This window comes from Dermacentor albipictus, chromosome 3, assembly GCF_038994185.2.
Source record: "Dermacentor albipictus isolate Rhodes 1998 colony chromosome 3, USDA_Dalb.pri_finalv2, whole genome shotgun sequence".
In the NCBI taxonomy this organism is placed as follows: domain Eukaryota; kingdom Metazoa; phylum Arthropoda; class Arachnida; order Ixodida; family Ixodidae; genus Dermacentor; species Dermacentor albipictus.
The window spans coordinates 43,884,669-43,899,006 of NC_091823.1; the positions used below are offsets into that span (position 1 = coordinate 43,884,669).

The 14,338-nt window shown below is 47.6% G+C and overlaps 1 protein-coding gene across 7 annotated transcripts in view; it reads left to right on the top strand.

Annotated features, from left to right (window-relative positions):
* The window catches only part of LOC135898210 (uncharacterized), an 89,538-nt gene that overhangs the window by 23,260 nt on the left and 51,940 nt on the right, over nt 1-14,338 (top strand). For 3 of the 7 annotated variants that reach the window (XM_065427056.2, XM_065427058.2, XM_065427059.2), the window contains one exon: nt 8,173-8,338. The exons of the other annotated variants lie outside the window; for them this stretch is intronic. The gene's annotated coding sequence lies outside the window, so the exon portion shown is untranslated. The remainder of the gene's footprint in view (nt 1-8,172; nt 8,339-14,338) is intronic. 7 annotated transcript variants of the gene reach the window in all.

A 14,338-nucleotide genomic window follows, 5' to 3' on the forward strand; every position in this document is an offset into this window, starting at 1 on the left:
TTACAGAATTGACATCAGTGTTTCAGTTCTCATTTCGCTTCGCTGTATTGTTATTATAGCAGTGAAAGCTGGCTTTTTTTTTTCTAGAGTAGAAGAGTAGCAGGCGCTGCCTGCGTTGCAAACTTCTTGCCCTATAGCAAGTACACTTACAAGAATAAAGAAATTTGAAGGTATATAAACAGTATAGGCGAAGCAGGAAGGACACGAGGCAGGTGTTGGAAGTGGACTAAAACGCCAAAAACAAAACTCGTGGGTGGCGTGTGCGGTAAGGAGGACAGTTGTGGAAGCAAGGGGTACAGCCGACAGCTCTTTGAAGATGGTCGGGGGAACACCGTCCAAAATGTTCGTTCAGACTCGCCCCCCGCCCACGGCAAGCCTCAGGCACGACATACACGAGATTTTGCTTTCTCGCTTGCTGCACCGTGAAAAACCCATCACTAGTGAAAACATTGCGTGATGAATCGACCACTCCCTCTCTCCCTCCTTTCTTTCTTTTCTTTTTCTTTGTTTTTTTTTTAGGTTCTTAGGTTGCGGAAGGACTTGCCGCTATAGGCTTCGAACGAAAGCTCGTCGGCTACTGTATATCGGCTGCTCGAACAAAATCAAACAAAAGAAAAGAAAAGAAAAGAAGAATAAATGAACAAATAAAAGTTAAAAATGTGTTTCTGAGCACAATCACACAGCATGTAACAGATTTACTTGGTCGTTTTCTTTTTTTTTGCCTTCGAGCTTGTATTGAAATAAATGGAGGTGCAATAGGGATGGGGGGTCTATAGGGGGTTCTGCACAAGGGCGCTGAGGGGTCTATTGGCCTAGGTTTCCTTTCTCTCCTTCTTGCTTGCTTGTTTTCTTTTTCCTTTCGTTTTCTCGCATCTTCGCACCTTTGAACCTGATAGCCGTCATCCGGGAAGAGACGAGCTATAGAAGTCCCAGCGAAATGGCGGATTACCAGCGCCACCCGCGGCGCGGCACATAAACCGCGAACTTCAAAGGAAGGAAATGTTGTGACATCCATTTACATTATTTCTTTGCAGTGCCGTCGAGATACGTCCTTGAATTCTGACATTGTTCTCTTTCGTTCTCGTCTCTTTTTTTTGTTTTTGGAGAGCATGATAGAGCAACTGGAGCGCGCGTGTCTGTGTAGGTGAATGTAAGAGTGACAAAATCAACCTTAAGGATACCTCCGCCTTCCGTAAGTACTGACGTCCTTTATGTATGTGAATGGTTGTTTATTCACTAAACGTGGAAGGAGGAAGGAAGGAAAGTCCTGCTGGTCGCGTCGTAAAACCGTCCAGCTAAAGCGGCTGACACCTGAAAGACGGACGGTCAGAGGAAGTAGAAGGAGTACGGGAGCAAAGAGCAGGCAGAGATGACAAAACAGAGTATAGGTGATAATAAGCACTAAAAATATATATATTTGCGATTGTATGCAGTTTGCGACTAAGACAGCATTCCCTTTTAGTTCGCGCGTACACAGTTTCACGTGCAGGGCACTGTTTGCACGGCTCTGCTTCCCGTCACTATATGGGCGGTGCTATATGGGTACTGCTTGAACAGCAGCCGAGGTACGAGCCCAGGCTTGGGGCACCGCGTGGCAACCGGCGAGCCTTCTGTGTGCGTGCTTTTTTTTTTTCGATATTGTTCGATAAGTTCGATATTGCGGGTACTGAAGTAACATTTCTGCGACATTTTTATTCAACCGAGCGCAGGCAACGAATAGGTGCAAGATTACATATTTTTATTAGACATCAGATACTTCGCATTAGTTCTTTAAACGACAACTTCACGGCGTACATGTCAGGAAAGGTTAAAGCCGATTTTCGTCCGCGGCTTGCACCCGTACGTCGGGAAGCTCGCCTGACGCCTTGCTTAGGCATGCCGAACGTGTCACTCGCTGTTATCAGTATACCAGCCAAACATGCCAGCACGCCGCAATGCCTTTGCATTATACTTCATGGCCGCTGGATGAGCCAGCCGGTCGTATGAATGTAAGGCACCGTTGCACGCGAGTGAGGTAACCGGTAACATAGCCGTAGTGTTGGGACTCGTATGTAGGCCACGGGGTCTATCGGCAAATTACTTTATAGCACGCGACGAACGTGGATCGGCACCGCTGCGCGTGCCGTCACGTGACTGCAGGGTCGACACCGAGCCAGCAGACTTATCGCTCGGACTGAATGGCCATTACTATGATACGGCTACGGCCCCAAGGATTCTCTGGTCAGATCACTTATGCAACTGCACTCCTAGCTGGCGCAAACCCATCCTTGAACGCACCAGCACACGAGTAGGCTGTGGTATACGCTGGAGAACGCCTAGTCTGGCGATATTCTTCGCACGAGCACCGCCGTCTATTAAATGTACATAGATGACGTTAAGCCCATAGTACGCCGGATATCGCTGCGAATATTTCGAATTTTAAGTACAAATCGAATAGGTCTGTTTCGAATCTATAAGTACTCGATCGGTTTGAGAATTCGATATTGAAGTTAATCGAATATACGGATATAGCCAAGTATGCGGGGTTACTACAATTTATTGAGCCGTGCCTGCCACTAAAGAGGCCGATGTCTGTGGTGCGCAGGCCGCTTGGAGTGCACGTTGCAAACCGAAGACCTGGATCTGTGGCCAGTTTTCGCGTTTGTAAGCTGTATAATTAAGTGGACCTACAACTACGCGCAAATACACGCATTGCAGAAAATAAATAATATTTTTGTTTCACTTTTCCTACCCTTGTTTATCTTTTCTGTTATTTAGAAAAGCTAGAAAAAAAATGGGGCATTTGATTCTATACTTGAAGCGCGTATCTCCCTGAAAACTATAGTTCGGTTCGAGAACTTCGCTGTATACGGACAGCTGCTGCATAGTGGACGTGGCTAAAGGCGTGCACAAGTGCTCGAGATGACTTTTATCACAGGCAGGAAAACACAGTTAATTTCTTTCACAAACACATGATAACTATCATGTATCATCAGTGTTTATGGAAACTCAAATAAAGCTCCAGCTCAAAGTTTCAACTCTGTTACCCCAAACACCATTAAGGTTGCCACACTGACTCCCACAGAGGCAGCTATATTGTCACGTGGTAGTGATGGTGAAGAAGGCAGTAAAACTGTGACTGACGAAACTAGCGTTTTATTGGGCGGACCTGTGTCCTCAAAAGCAGGCTACGCTGAAAGAACAACGATAGCGGCGAACACAGTCGGCGATCGTCGAAAATCTGATCAGCGGGTCAAGCGCGTCGGCTTTTCTACATGAGCCATTGAACGTTCCAGAGTAATCGCTGGTGCCTACGTGTCATCCAGTAAGTTCTACACAAGGTTCGGCGACACAGACAGCGGATAGAACCACCGATAACATTCCAGAACCTTCCAATACATGCAGGTGCGTCCTGCGCTGAGCGATAACATTTGTTTGACGATGAAACGCGTTCATTCGATAAACAAGTACAGGTGTCAATATAGACAGAGCGTGTAATGATTAACTCACGGCATGGTAACTGGGTAGTGTACAGAGTGGTTCTGCTTGTGTTCCTGGTGGATGGGGATGAGAACCATGCTGAATCCGCGGTGGCCGCCCAGGGCATTGCGGCGAAGGCGATCTAGAGCAGCTTGCCCTGTTCGATGGGCTGAACCAGGGTGCCGAGTACGACCAACGATGCGGCCGCCAGGCACCATCGCCACCCGGGGATCGTGTCACGCTTCCCCCGTTGATGGCACACCGCAGAGCCCTGCATTGTATCATACACGCTTCAACCACGCCCGCTCATTTCAGGACACCATACCAAGAACTAGGAAAGCATTTCGAAAGCGCGAAACCGACTCGATCAGCAGCTACCGAGACTCGGAAAGCTCATACGACTTTTCTTGAAAGTTGAGAAAGAGACGCAGATGGAAGATCGCCAGAAGACGACATGAGGTCGTCAAGCGAACTGCTGCACTGCGAAAAAAGAAAAAAAAAGAAACTAGAGATGCCGCAAACGTAATTTGCTACCTAGCCGAAGCATGACCTTAGCTTACTGAGGAGATATTGGTGTGATATATAGTTGGTAGACCATGATTGTTGTAAAGGCAGCGCACTTGTTGATACGTAGACGAACACCAACCAAAAGCCGACTCAAACGCGAAGGCTTAGCTTTCATTATCGACCATGGCCGGTGGGTATTGCCGTGAATGTCCGCGGCGTTCCACTCGTACTAACGCTTAAGTTCGCGCATTATACACCCGCTGATCACGTGTAAAACTCTTAGCACTTGATCAGAATAGAGCTGAAGACGTTGCGAGGCGATACAGACCTCGTAATGTATGCAAGCATGTGTGCACTCACCGATTCGGTGTAGTCCACAAACTTCCAAAGTTTCGAATGTCAATTGTCATGGTTGTCGCAGTTCGCCCTTTTATACTGCCGCCCACGATGCTTTCCCGATTAGCAGAAGAAGTGAGCTCCCCGCTTCCTCTCCCCCCCTTCCTCTCATTTCTTTACTTAGCCGTTCAAAAACACAATGGTGGTTCAGAAAGAATTTAAAAGAAAAGAACAGAAGCAGCCGAGATCAGGAAAAAGAACCCGTGACCAATGAAGCCTGGCTATCCTCAGAGTGGTGAGTTGGCCATGGAACTCAGGCAGACATCTAGGCGTCAAGAAAGACATGGCGGTGACGGTAAGCCGGCGACATCGTCGGATGCTGGCACAGGGAGCGTTCGTGCGGCTCTGCTTTTTTTTTTTTGTCGACGTAGACGTAACAATGTTAAACGCAGTCTGAGACAGAGGCACTCAACGCAAAGCATGCAAGGCATGCGCGACGCTAGAGTACCCTAGCATTGTCAATATCATAATCAATTAAGGTATTATAAGCACACACACAGTAATGGATATTTAAATCTGCATTTACTATCAGAGAAACGGCAGTGGAGGGCTCAGGGTTAATTTTCGCCGCCTAAGAATAGCCTTACACAGAAGGCAGGAGGGCAGAATGCAAAGGCCACTAAATAAAGAACTTCTTGGAAATATCCGACCTTCCTTTCTAAGCAGTCAATGGACAAAAGAAATCTTCATAGGGGCAAGCACATTGAGGCTACATGTTCAGCGCACTCTGAAAATCGCTGCTCGGACGTGATCGCTTGCAATGGCGCGGACGAAATACGGCTAGCCATCACAGCTATATTTATTGCAGCGGCTACATTTTGGCGCTTATGCACTCTTTTAAATATTTACGTCAGCCTAGTTGCACTCCCGGGTTTTTAGATGTCGCAGTGCTTGTACTATACAACATCAGTGTTGTGCCTTGGAGTAGCGTATATATATGAAAAACCACAGCCTCCATTTCTCTAACCTAGACCGAAACCGTTCCGAAATGGACACTGAAATCACCCAGCATGGAATTCGTCTTGCAAGCTGCGAACTAACCCTCTTTCTCTCTGGCTTTCTTTCATTTTCTTATTGTTTTGTACGGTTATAAAGAAATGATTACATGAAGACTCGACTTTCCTCCAACAAACCGACAAAAAAAGGACGCGATGGTTGTCCCATGTGTTGAAGCACGTTCGAAAGAAGCGTTCGGAAATAATCGAAGGCATAAGAGCACAAGCGATCAACCTGAGGAAACAATGGCGATCGTTTTGAAGTCTCCGCACTTTCTTTTTTGTCTCTTGGCTAAAACACCTGTGTTTCGTTGTCACCGGCTGGGGCATTTTCCTTCGCAAACCTTACAACCTTCGATTTGCTTCCATGAATAGAATTTCCTTGCTTCGAAAATATTGCAGCAGCGAGCATTGTTTACGCTCGGAGCATCGGGCTTAAGGCCAGTCACCTGGTTGCGTAATCGCAAGTTTTTGTTCGTAAGAGTTGTTTTCCGTTATATATCCGGCTGCCTTCGCCAGTTACATACTATATGCCCAAATTCACGACTGGCCGGCACTTGTTCTTACGAAAAGTTCCAACGTGATAATGTTTTGTGTGTGTGTGTGTGAATACGAGCCCTAACGGTAAAAAAACAAGCTTGTCTTTATTTCTTATTTTTATTTGTGCCTGTCCTTATCAATCATATATTTTAAGCATACCGGTTTTCTTCTTCCTATTATTATTATTATTATTAATATTATTATTATTATTTATCGCAAGTTGGTGAACAAGGCCAGGAAATCAGCAAAGGCCAATGGCTAGTTGGACTGAGGAGGCCACGCGCCTTGGGCGATGAAAGAAGCACTCTTTCTCACTAGTTCAGTTTATTGAACATTTATTTCTTCTGTCTCTCTCTCTCTCTAGTTCGAACAATCATCTTGTAAAGTCGCATGGAGCATATATTGCAACCTTTTTTTAAGCTTTGGCTTGCTTTTCGGCGTCCAAAATTTTCTACGCGCGATTGCGAAAGTGAAATTTGGCCTAGTTTGATACGGATTTATCGTGGTGTGATGGGCTTCGAAGCGAACACGTTGTCAACAAGAAGGCCAGAACCCACTTTAGCTGATCATAGTGGGAGTTGCGGATGCATGCCAATGCTTAGCAATACAGATATCTTGTTCCATCACTGAAGATAGGGTACCCCAGAATTTATGGTAGATTACCACATATCTTCAATAACTTTGATGACTGCGTCAGTTTTTCGTTAATTGCTTTGTCTGCCAATGAGGTAGACTTTTTGGAAGCCACATGATTAAGTTTTATGATAACCGGATGAAGGAGGTGGTGCCGGCGTCTGCGATTGGTCCGCTTTCCCTTACTTAGCTTGCAGTGGCTGGCCGAAAATCGTGGCGGCGTGCGACGGTAGGTTAAGAATGCCGCTAAAGCGGATCCTCAACAAGGAAGAGTTAGCAGAGCGAGGTCGTAAACGTGCCGAAAATGCTCGAAAATGTTACGCGGCCACGCATAAAGTTTTATTATCCGCAAATAAACCGATGCTCTCCGGCAGGTGCAAGTAGCCAGTGCCTGAGCGATCGGCGGCAACCACCATCGTTTATTCCTTTCGGAATGAGGCAACTTGCGGCTGTTCAAAAAAAAAATCAGTTTTGTTCGGCATAATAATGGATCTTTAACGCGTACGCGTCCCATTGACGCGGTGAGTTTTCGCGGTTTTGTGACGTCGCGTGACAGGCAGATGAAGTGGGTGCAGCTCGAAAACTTTTGACCAATAGCCCAGGGCTAATGGCGAAAAGGCGTCGAATGAGAAATAACTCTTTCTTTTGTTGGGTCAAATCATGCATAGTCATTGTGTACACGTCATATCAGATGGGGAGCTATGACGCCGCGTCATAGGGGAGTGTGTCGTCGCGTGACAGACAGGTGAAGTGGGGGTGGTTCAAAAAAGTTTTAGACCCGTCGCGGAGGGCTGATTGCAGATTTGTAATAGAAAATTTTTGAATAGATTTACGTTATAGCGCCCCCAAAAGAGCAAAGCTGACGTTGTCTTCTGACGACACGGGAAGCTCTTGCAGCTCTTTCGAGCTAGACAGTGGTGATTTCAGCAAAGATTTCAGCGACGATATGAGCGCTCAAGGATCGCCGCTTGCTTTTGACCTGCCGCCGCCACGCGACGCAGCTGACGTGCCCAAGTCCAACGCACGATGCCGTGGCAAGACGGAGAGAAGCACCGGTTATCGCGATGATGTCGGCCGTTCTCTCGCACAAAGAGGAGTCAGCTTTGTCGCTTCTGAGCGAAGCAGTCGTGCGATCCCTGCGGGCACAAACACAGGCTGGCCAGTAAAATGGCACAGATTATCAGAGTGCAATAGAGAACGTACGTCCAAAATTGTATTAAGGTCAGTGGACATAAAAAAATCGCCGGGAGTTGGCCTTTAAACGTAAAGCGTTACGTTTGGTACTTCTCGGTTGCATGCACCCACACTCGCAAAGAAAGACCTGCACAGCGAGGCGAACAGTCTCTCGTTGCTGAGAGTAAACGGGGGAAGCCGCCAAAACGCTTCGCGTCCACCGGTTCCCGCAGTACGGGGACACGCGCATTTTTTTTTTAAATTTAGTTTTGTGGTGAATCCGGGCCCCGCTTATTAGATAAGACGCACAAGCGAGCAGCTTCGTCCGTCCGCGGGCTGTCCATCGGTTGTGCGCGCTCTCGTGACAACACCGCCGCGCGTCGGCCGTACACCAAAACCAGACGCGCGTCTCCCCGCTCGCCCTCCCACTCGCCCCCCTCTCCACCTCTGCCGCCGCCTCCTCTCGCAGAGCACGCAGAAAGTTCCGCGAGACCCGACGGAAAAAGACGAGCCACTTCCAGGACCACTTGTGCCGCGTGTCTCCGAACTGGATGCAGCAGTGAGTGAGACGACGCGATCGGGATCCTTTCGATACACAGCGCCGAGCATCCAATCGGTCCCGCTTTGTGACTAAGGTAAGTGCACGCATTACGCACTAACGATCTGCAGGTAACCGGTGGTCTATTCGGAATTCGCGCAACGGGCATTCGAGGGAAAGGGAATTGACAATCGAGGGCAGCAGAAAATTAGGTTCAGTGATGAGGTCAGGAAATTTGCCCGCATGGAATGAGTTCGATTCGTGTAGGATAGGTGCATTTGTAGATACCTTGTAGATAGTACATTAGGTCTGCTTGTAAATAAGTGCACTGCAGGAAAAAAAATACAGGGGACTCAATCAGTCTCGAGATGGTGACAGTGATCATAATTGTGCCTTGTGAGCGGAGAGGAGTCTTCGTGTCCCGATTCGAAACGTAATTCATTTATACGACCTTACCGTCTACTAAGTGTTAAACGCTTGCGACCGGATAAAGATGAAATATAGTTGCTCGCTGGATGCTGTCAAACGATACAGAAGTTATGCTTTCTTCCTCCTTTCTTTGTTTAGCTTTTACCTTCTAACGCTTAGCTTGAAAAAAAAGTTGCGTCAGAAGGAAATGTGAATACAAGAACACAAGAGAGTGGTCCGTCTCTTTTGCTCTCGAGTGAACATTGGCGCGTCTTTCCGTCCTTGTCATGTGCGGTTCAGTCACCGCGCCATTTTCTCTATTTCTACCAGTCGCGTGGGTTGGTTCCACGGGGGATGCCAATAGATGCCAAATGCGAGCCCCTCCTGGAATTTAAGAACACGAAGGCAGGCGCGGTGCGAGCGAGCTAGAGCACGAGAACACAGCCGTAAAATTTATCCGCCCGTCCCAAACCACCCAGTCAGGTATCTCTCTTCCCAACCACGGCAGGACGTACGCGGCACTTCTCCGGCTTGTCTCCGTCGTGGCGGCCAAAGTAATGGTCCGTATCTGGAGCTGATAAAAAAAAAACTTGACAGCAAAGCGTAGAAGAGCGGGTGAGTGCATTCACTGAGTTGGGGGAAAAATTGAAAAAGAAAAGCAGTGGTTGAGTGGCCGCACCCGCATATCTCCAGAAGGAGAGGTGAAAAAGTCTGGTGAAACTATACAGTAAACCTGCACTTTACCTATAGTTCTACATATATATATAAAAAAAGACGTGCAGTTCGGACGCTTACGAATGTCGCGGTGGCTCAGCTGCTGACCTTCTTTCACTCAGCGAGAAGTCAGACGTTCGACTCACAATCGCGACTAGGATAACAATGGAGACGCAATAAAAAAAAAGGAGAAAAAGAAAATTCGTGCGCTCATATTTTGATTCATGTGATAGGGCCTTCAGGAGTTAAGGTTAATCCAAAGCTCTCCCTCACGACATTTTTTATCGAAGCTTAATATATAAACGTTTCGTGAAAAATGTCCGTAGCGATTTCGCGATCAACGCGAGAAAAACGCGTTAGCAATAAGTAGGACCTTTTTGAGGTGCTGCATCCATGATTTTAACCGCGTTCAGCCCATTGAAAAGCGTTGTTCAGCACCTCACTCGACAAACGTCCTGCACTCTTCGAAGAGCGAAGTGCAACTGACGGTGGTTCGTCATTCATTCATTCATTCATTCATTCATTCATTCATTCATTCATTCATTCATTCATTCATTCATTCATTCATTTACCGCCGTCAGTATACCGTCAGACCACCGTCAGTTGCACTACATGTACAACTACCACGTGACCCACTTCCCACACTTCACACGCTTACACTTTTTTCTACTTGGACTTTTCTGATGCTAACGCATCAGTAAAGAGTCATATGTGCATTGTTAGATACGGGACCATTTCCTGCGCCTACTTCGAGTCCCCAGAACACATCGAATCGCGCCACTGCTAAGTAAGGAATGCAGGAGCACGGAGGCCTCATTCCAGAGGCGCGCACGTGCAAACAAGTTGAAGGCCCCTACTTCGTACGCCGCCGGTGGAGCTATTCAATGCTTGACTCTTCCAGAAAGCGAGGGGATAGCCCGGCACTGTTGCAAGTAAAGTAAGGCACCGTGAAAGTAAGCCACCCTGCCCGCCTTGGTCCGCCGTCGCCCCCACCTGCCTCTTGCGACGGCGCGTAAGCAAGGCAAGACCGCAAAGGGACGAAGCGGCGACTCTCTTCGCCGGGTATGACACCATTGCACGGGCGCCTGCCATTGGCCGAAAATGGCGTCATCTGAGCGGACTCTCCCATTGGCCAAACATGACGCGTCTTCCAGAGATCGAAGGGCTTAAAAAGAGAGACCGGGAGCAGCAGAAGAGGATTCCAGGATTCGTAGAGCATTCCCTGGTTGACCTCTCTCGAACTTCTTGCCGCGGGCCGCAGCGTCCGAGTTGCTGCCGGCCCGTAATGACTGTACGACTGTTACTTGACTCTCACCTCACTGTAAATAATGTAAAATAAACCCTTCCAAGTTTGTTTTCATCCCGAAGTCCGTCCTCAACCCCTACAGCATTTATCAACCTGTAGACAGTCGATCGACGGACGTGCCAGAGCAAAGCGCAATTATTTCTAAATATTAAATCAAGTTCGCGCGTTTCACGTGCCAAATTCCACGATCTGATTATGAGGTGCACATCGCATGCATAAATGCTCCACAATAACCATGACCACCTTTGATTCTTTAACATGCACCCTATGCATGGTGATACACACGAGGGCTTTCGTGCATTCCGCCTCTATTGGAATGCGGCCTCCGCGGTCGGCACCGAACCCGCAACCTCGCGAGCTCTGTAGCGCAACGCCACATATCCACTGGGCTACCGGTGCGTGCGCAATTCTTTCTGCCGGAGGGTACATTTATTTTATTTTTTTCGCTGTGCCGTGAGCGACGGAGAAAGTGCAAATGCCCTTGACATCTCTGCGGAACTGGTGTGTGACACGACGTCTCCTTTCGTTCGGCGGCACTGCAATCTTGCCGTGGCGACTGGCTGATGCTGGCGATAACGTGCAGAGGCAGCACTATACGTAATATCTACAACTACGAAAGAGGCAATCATGTTTTTTTTTTTGCACCGATCAATCAAAAGGCAGTTAGCTTTTTACTATGCCAATTGAATGAAGTTTCCCAGCCCAAGGGGCCGCACTTCTGAAAACGATTTCTTTTGCGTTGGTTCCAGTTCCTTTTTATCACTCGTCGCTCCAGTGGCCAATTCAGACGATAGCGACGACGTGCGAACCAATAAGAAGCGACGAAAAAGATGGGGTGGAGGGGGGGGGGGGGGAGGGCAACCATTAACGAAATCTAGCTAGTGAGTGAAAGTGCAGCGGGCGTCCACGTGAATTCTGTGTACGACGCGTATACAGAATCGAAGCGATGCAGGCGTATACAGGGGATACACACGCTTAAAAGGCCAACTGCAACAAAATTTTGAACCGCGGAAAAATCCCAGTCTTAGATGACGTAGACGCAGAGCAGCCTCCTCGCGAAATTTTAGCGTTGAAATACCGAAGCTCAAAAGAAACGTCCCTATATGTTACCTCTCGCCGGAAGTGTCGCATCACCCAGACCGTTGAGAACCAGTGCTGCCCCTGGTGCCCGCGGCTGGTCGCAGCTATAGGTTGCCCCAATGCGCTCAGAGAAACCGCCTCCGGGAAGCCGCGGGGCAGTGGTTAGAGCAGTGGTCACAGAAGAGGGAAAATAAGAACACACTAGAAAACTATAAAATATGAAAGGAAGAGACAAATAAATTTTCTTCTTTTGGCAGCTCGAGGGACAGTGCACTTCTTTTTGAGGCTATATAGGGCAGGCGGCCAAAAAACGCGAAGTTATTATAAAGGGGGTTTACCGCAAAAAGATTATCAATGTGTGTGCATACAACAATACTACGGAGGCAACTAATTGCACATATCTTGTTGGAAATACTGCTCACTATACTAGAATAAAACAACGCTTTCTAAGTGACATGCTTCTTCCGTCTTGTCTGGCCCGCTTACGGGCTAATGACTTTCGCGTAATTTGTTGGGTGCAGGCATTTATTACACGACGCACAGAGGAACGAGAAGGGAAGCAGGATTTGCCGAAAAAAACGACATTAGAAGGAAAGAGACAGCGCGATCGCCACGTATACCATGGCTGCCACGTTCGTATAGTTCATTCTTCTGAGGCGCGTGTCGCATTCTATTGTCTATAAAGAGAAGCTTTGTTTTAGTTTTCATCGACTGGAGAGCGTATGTCGGATCCGTCGTTTCTTGTTTGAAGTAAAGGAGACAGTCACTCGAATAAGCTGCAGCTTCCCGGTCAAACAACCACCGTATATCGTTGGCAAAAGGATGTAGGCTTAACTTCATACTCGGCCCACATGCAGAGCCTTCCGCAGAATGAACCTATATAATAGCTTGAAATATTTTCTGCAGCAAAACCTTTCAGTGAGACCCAGAAAAAAAAAATATGTGCACTGCATTTTCGTGTATAACTGCAAACTTTCCTCTCTTTTCTTCTGTTGGTAAGATTAAAATCAAATTAATGTGTAGGTCGCAACTCATAACGCAGGTCCTGCACAGGTCATCACTTCTGAAACGGGGGCCGAATTCTCAGCACTTTTCACGCGTAAATGGTGGGGTTCATTGGCCGGCCGCCTTTGCTATTATGGTCAAAGTCACGATTGACTGGCACTTACTCTCACGAATAGCCATATAGATTTTTTTTTTTGTCAATAGGTGCCCAGAATCTTAAGAAGCTGTAAGTGCAGCAGGAGCGTGCAATACATGGGCTTTTCGTTGCTCAAGTCCCTTGTAGATTAGTCATTACATTTAAAAACAAAACTTTAACTAGTCTATAGCCCCAACTGTTTACAAATATTGTGAGTACTGGTTATTTTTTGCTTTCTCTGACGTTTATTTGTGCATAATTTACGTTATTTTCCTACGCTTTTCAGCAGTGGAAATGTCGTGAAATGTCACCACTTCGGTCCAAGAAATTAACAAGAAAATAAGCGCATCCAAAGCTATGATAAAAGCAATGCTTCGATAGTGAATATTTTGTCAATATCCGGCCGGTGCATGAGTGATAAAATTTATTTACGTGGGAACCACGCAAGTTCGCCATTGAGTTGCCCAGAAAATTCAGCACAACTGTCGGTTGAAGCCCGGCACGGACCGCTGTTACGAGTCATTTCTTCCGAGTTATCGAAGTGTGAACAATGAAAACACTTGGCCTTGATATACGGATAGATCAGGCCATAAAGAAAAAATGCTTTGGTTGGGGATTTCATTTAGTTTCACGTCGCCTATTGTATTCCTGGGCGAAAATTGTTACATTCCTGATCTGCTTCAAGATTCCGCACACTCAGAAAGCGAAATCATAGGCTAGCTCGGCAAGAACATGCCGATGCCTTCCAAGCCATCCTCGATATAAGGATCAGGAACACGCGCATGCGCGCACACATGCCGGCAATATTTGCGCGTCACCGCCTTCAAAGTGCAGTTCACGGGGCAAGCTCCCAACTGAGCCCTTCCTCTCCGTAAAACTCCAGGTGACGTCACTGACACTAATCATGGTCCTCAATGTGAATTGAAGCGGCTGCCGCAGTGATTGATTGCAGTGCGCTCTCGCCGCGAGCAGGAGCTGGACATTCCAGCGATTCGCTGTCGCAGGCCGGGAGTCCCAAGTCGCAGTGACGTCATCAAAACCGCACCTTCGTTTCCGTTCCGCTCTCGAATTCTTCGAGCGTTCAGCCCCGAACGCACAGGACCTGCTCGAGGCGCGATTACCGAGTGCATAATCACGGCGCCCTACACCTCGAGGCAATGACCGGGCGTGCGTACGGGCAAGCGAGGTCAAGAACAAACGCCTATGCATCGCTCGGTGAGAAGGGCAAGCGGTGCAGTCCGCTCCCAGTTCACGGCAGAGGAGGCTTCCGTCTCCGACTGCGAGAATAATAGGGTTTAGGGCAGAGATGCGTGTTTATTTCTAGTCTTTCTTTTCTCCTTTCTTATGATGACTGCTTATGCGGAGCGAACCTTGTAATCCTCAGAGTCGTTCACCTTGAGATATTCGACCGAGAGATTACAGAAAGCCCCAGAAAATGCATTGATAAA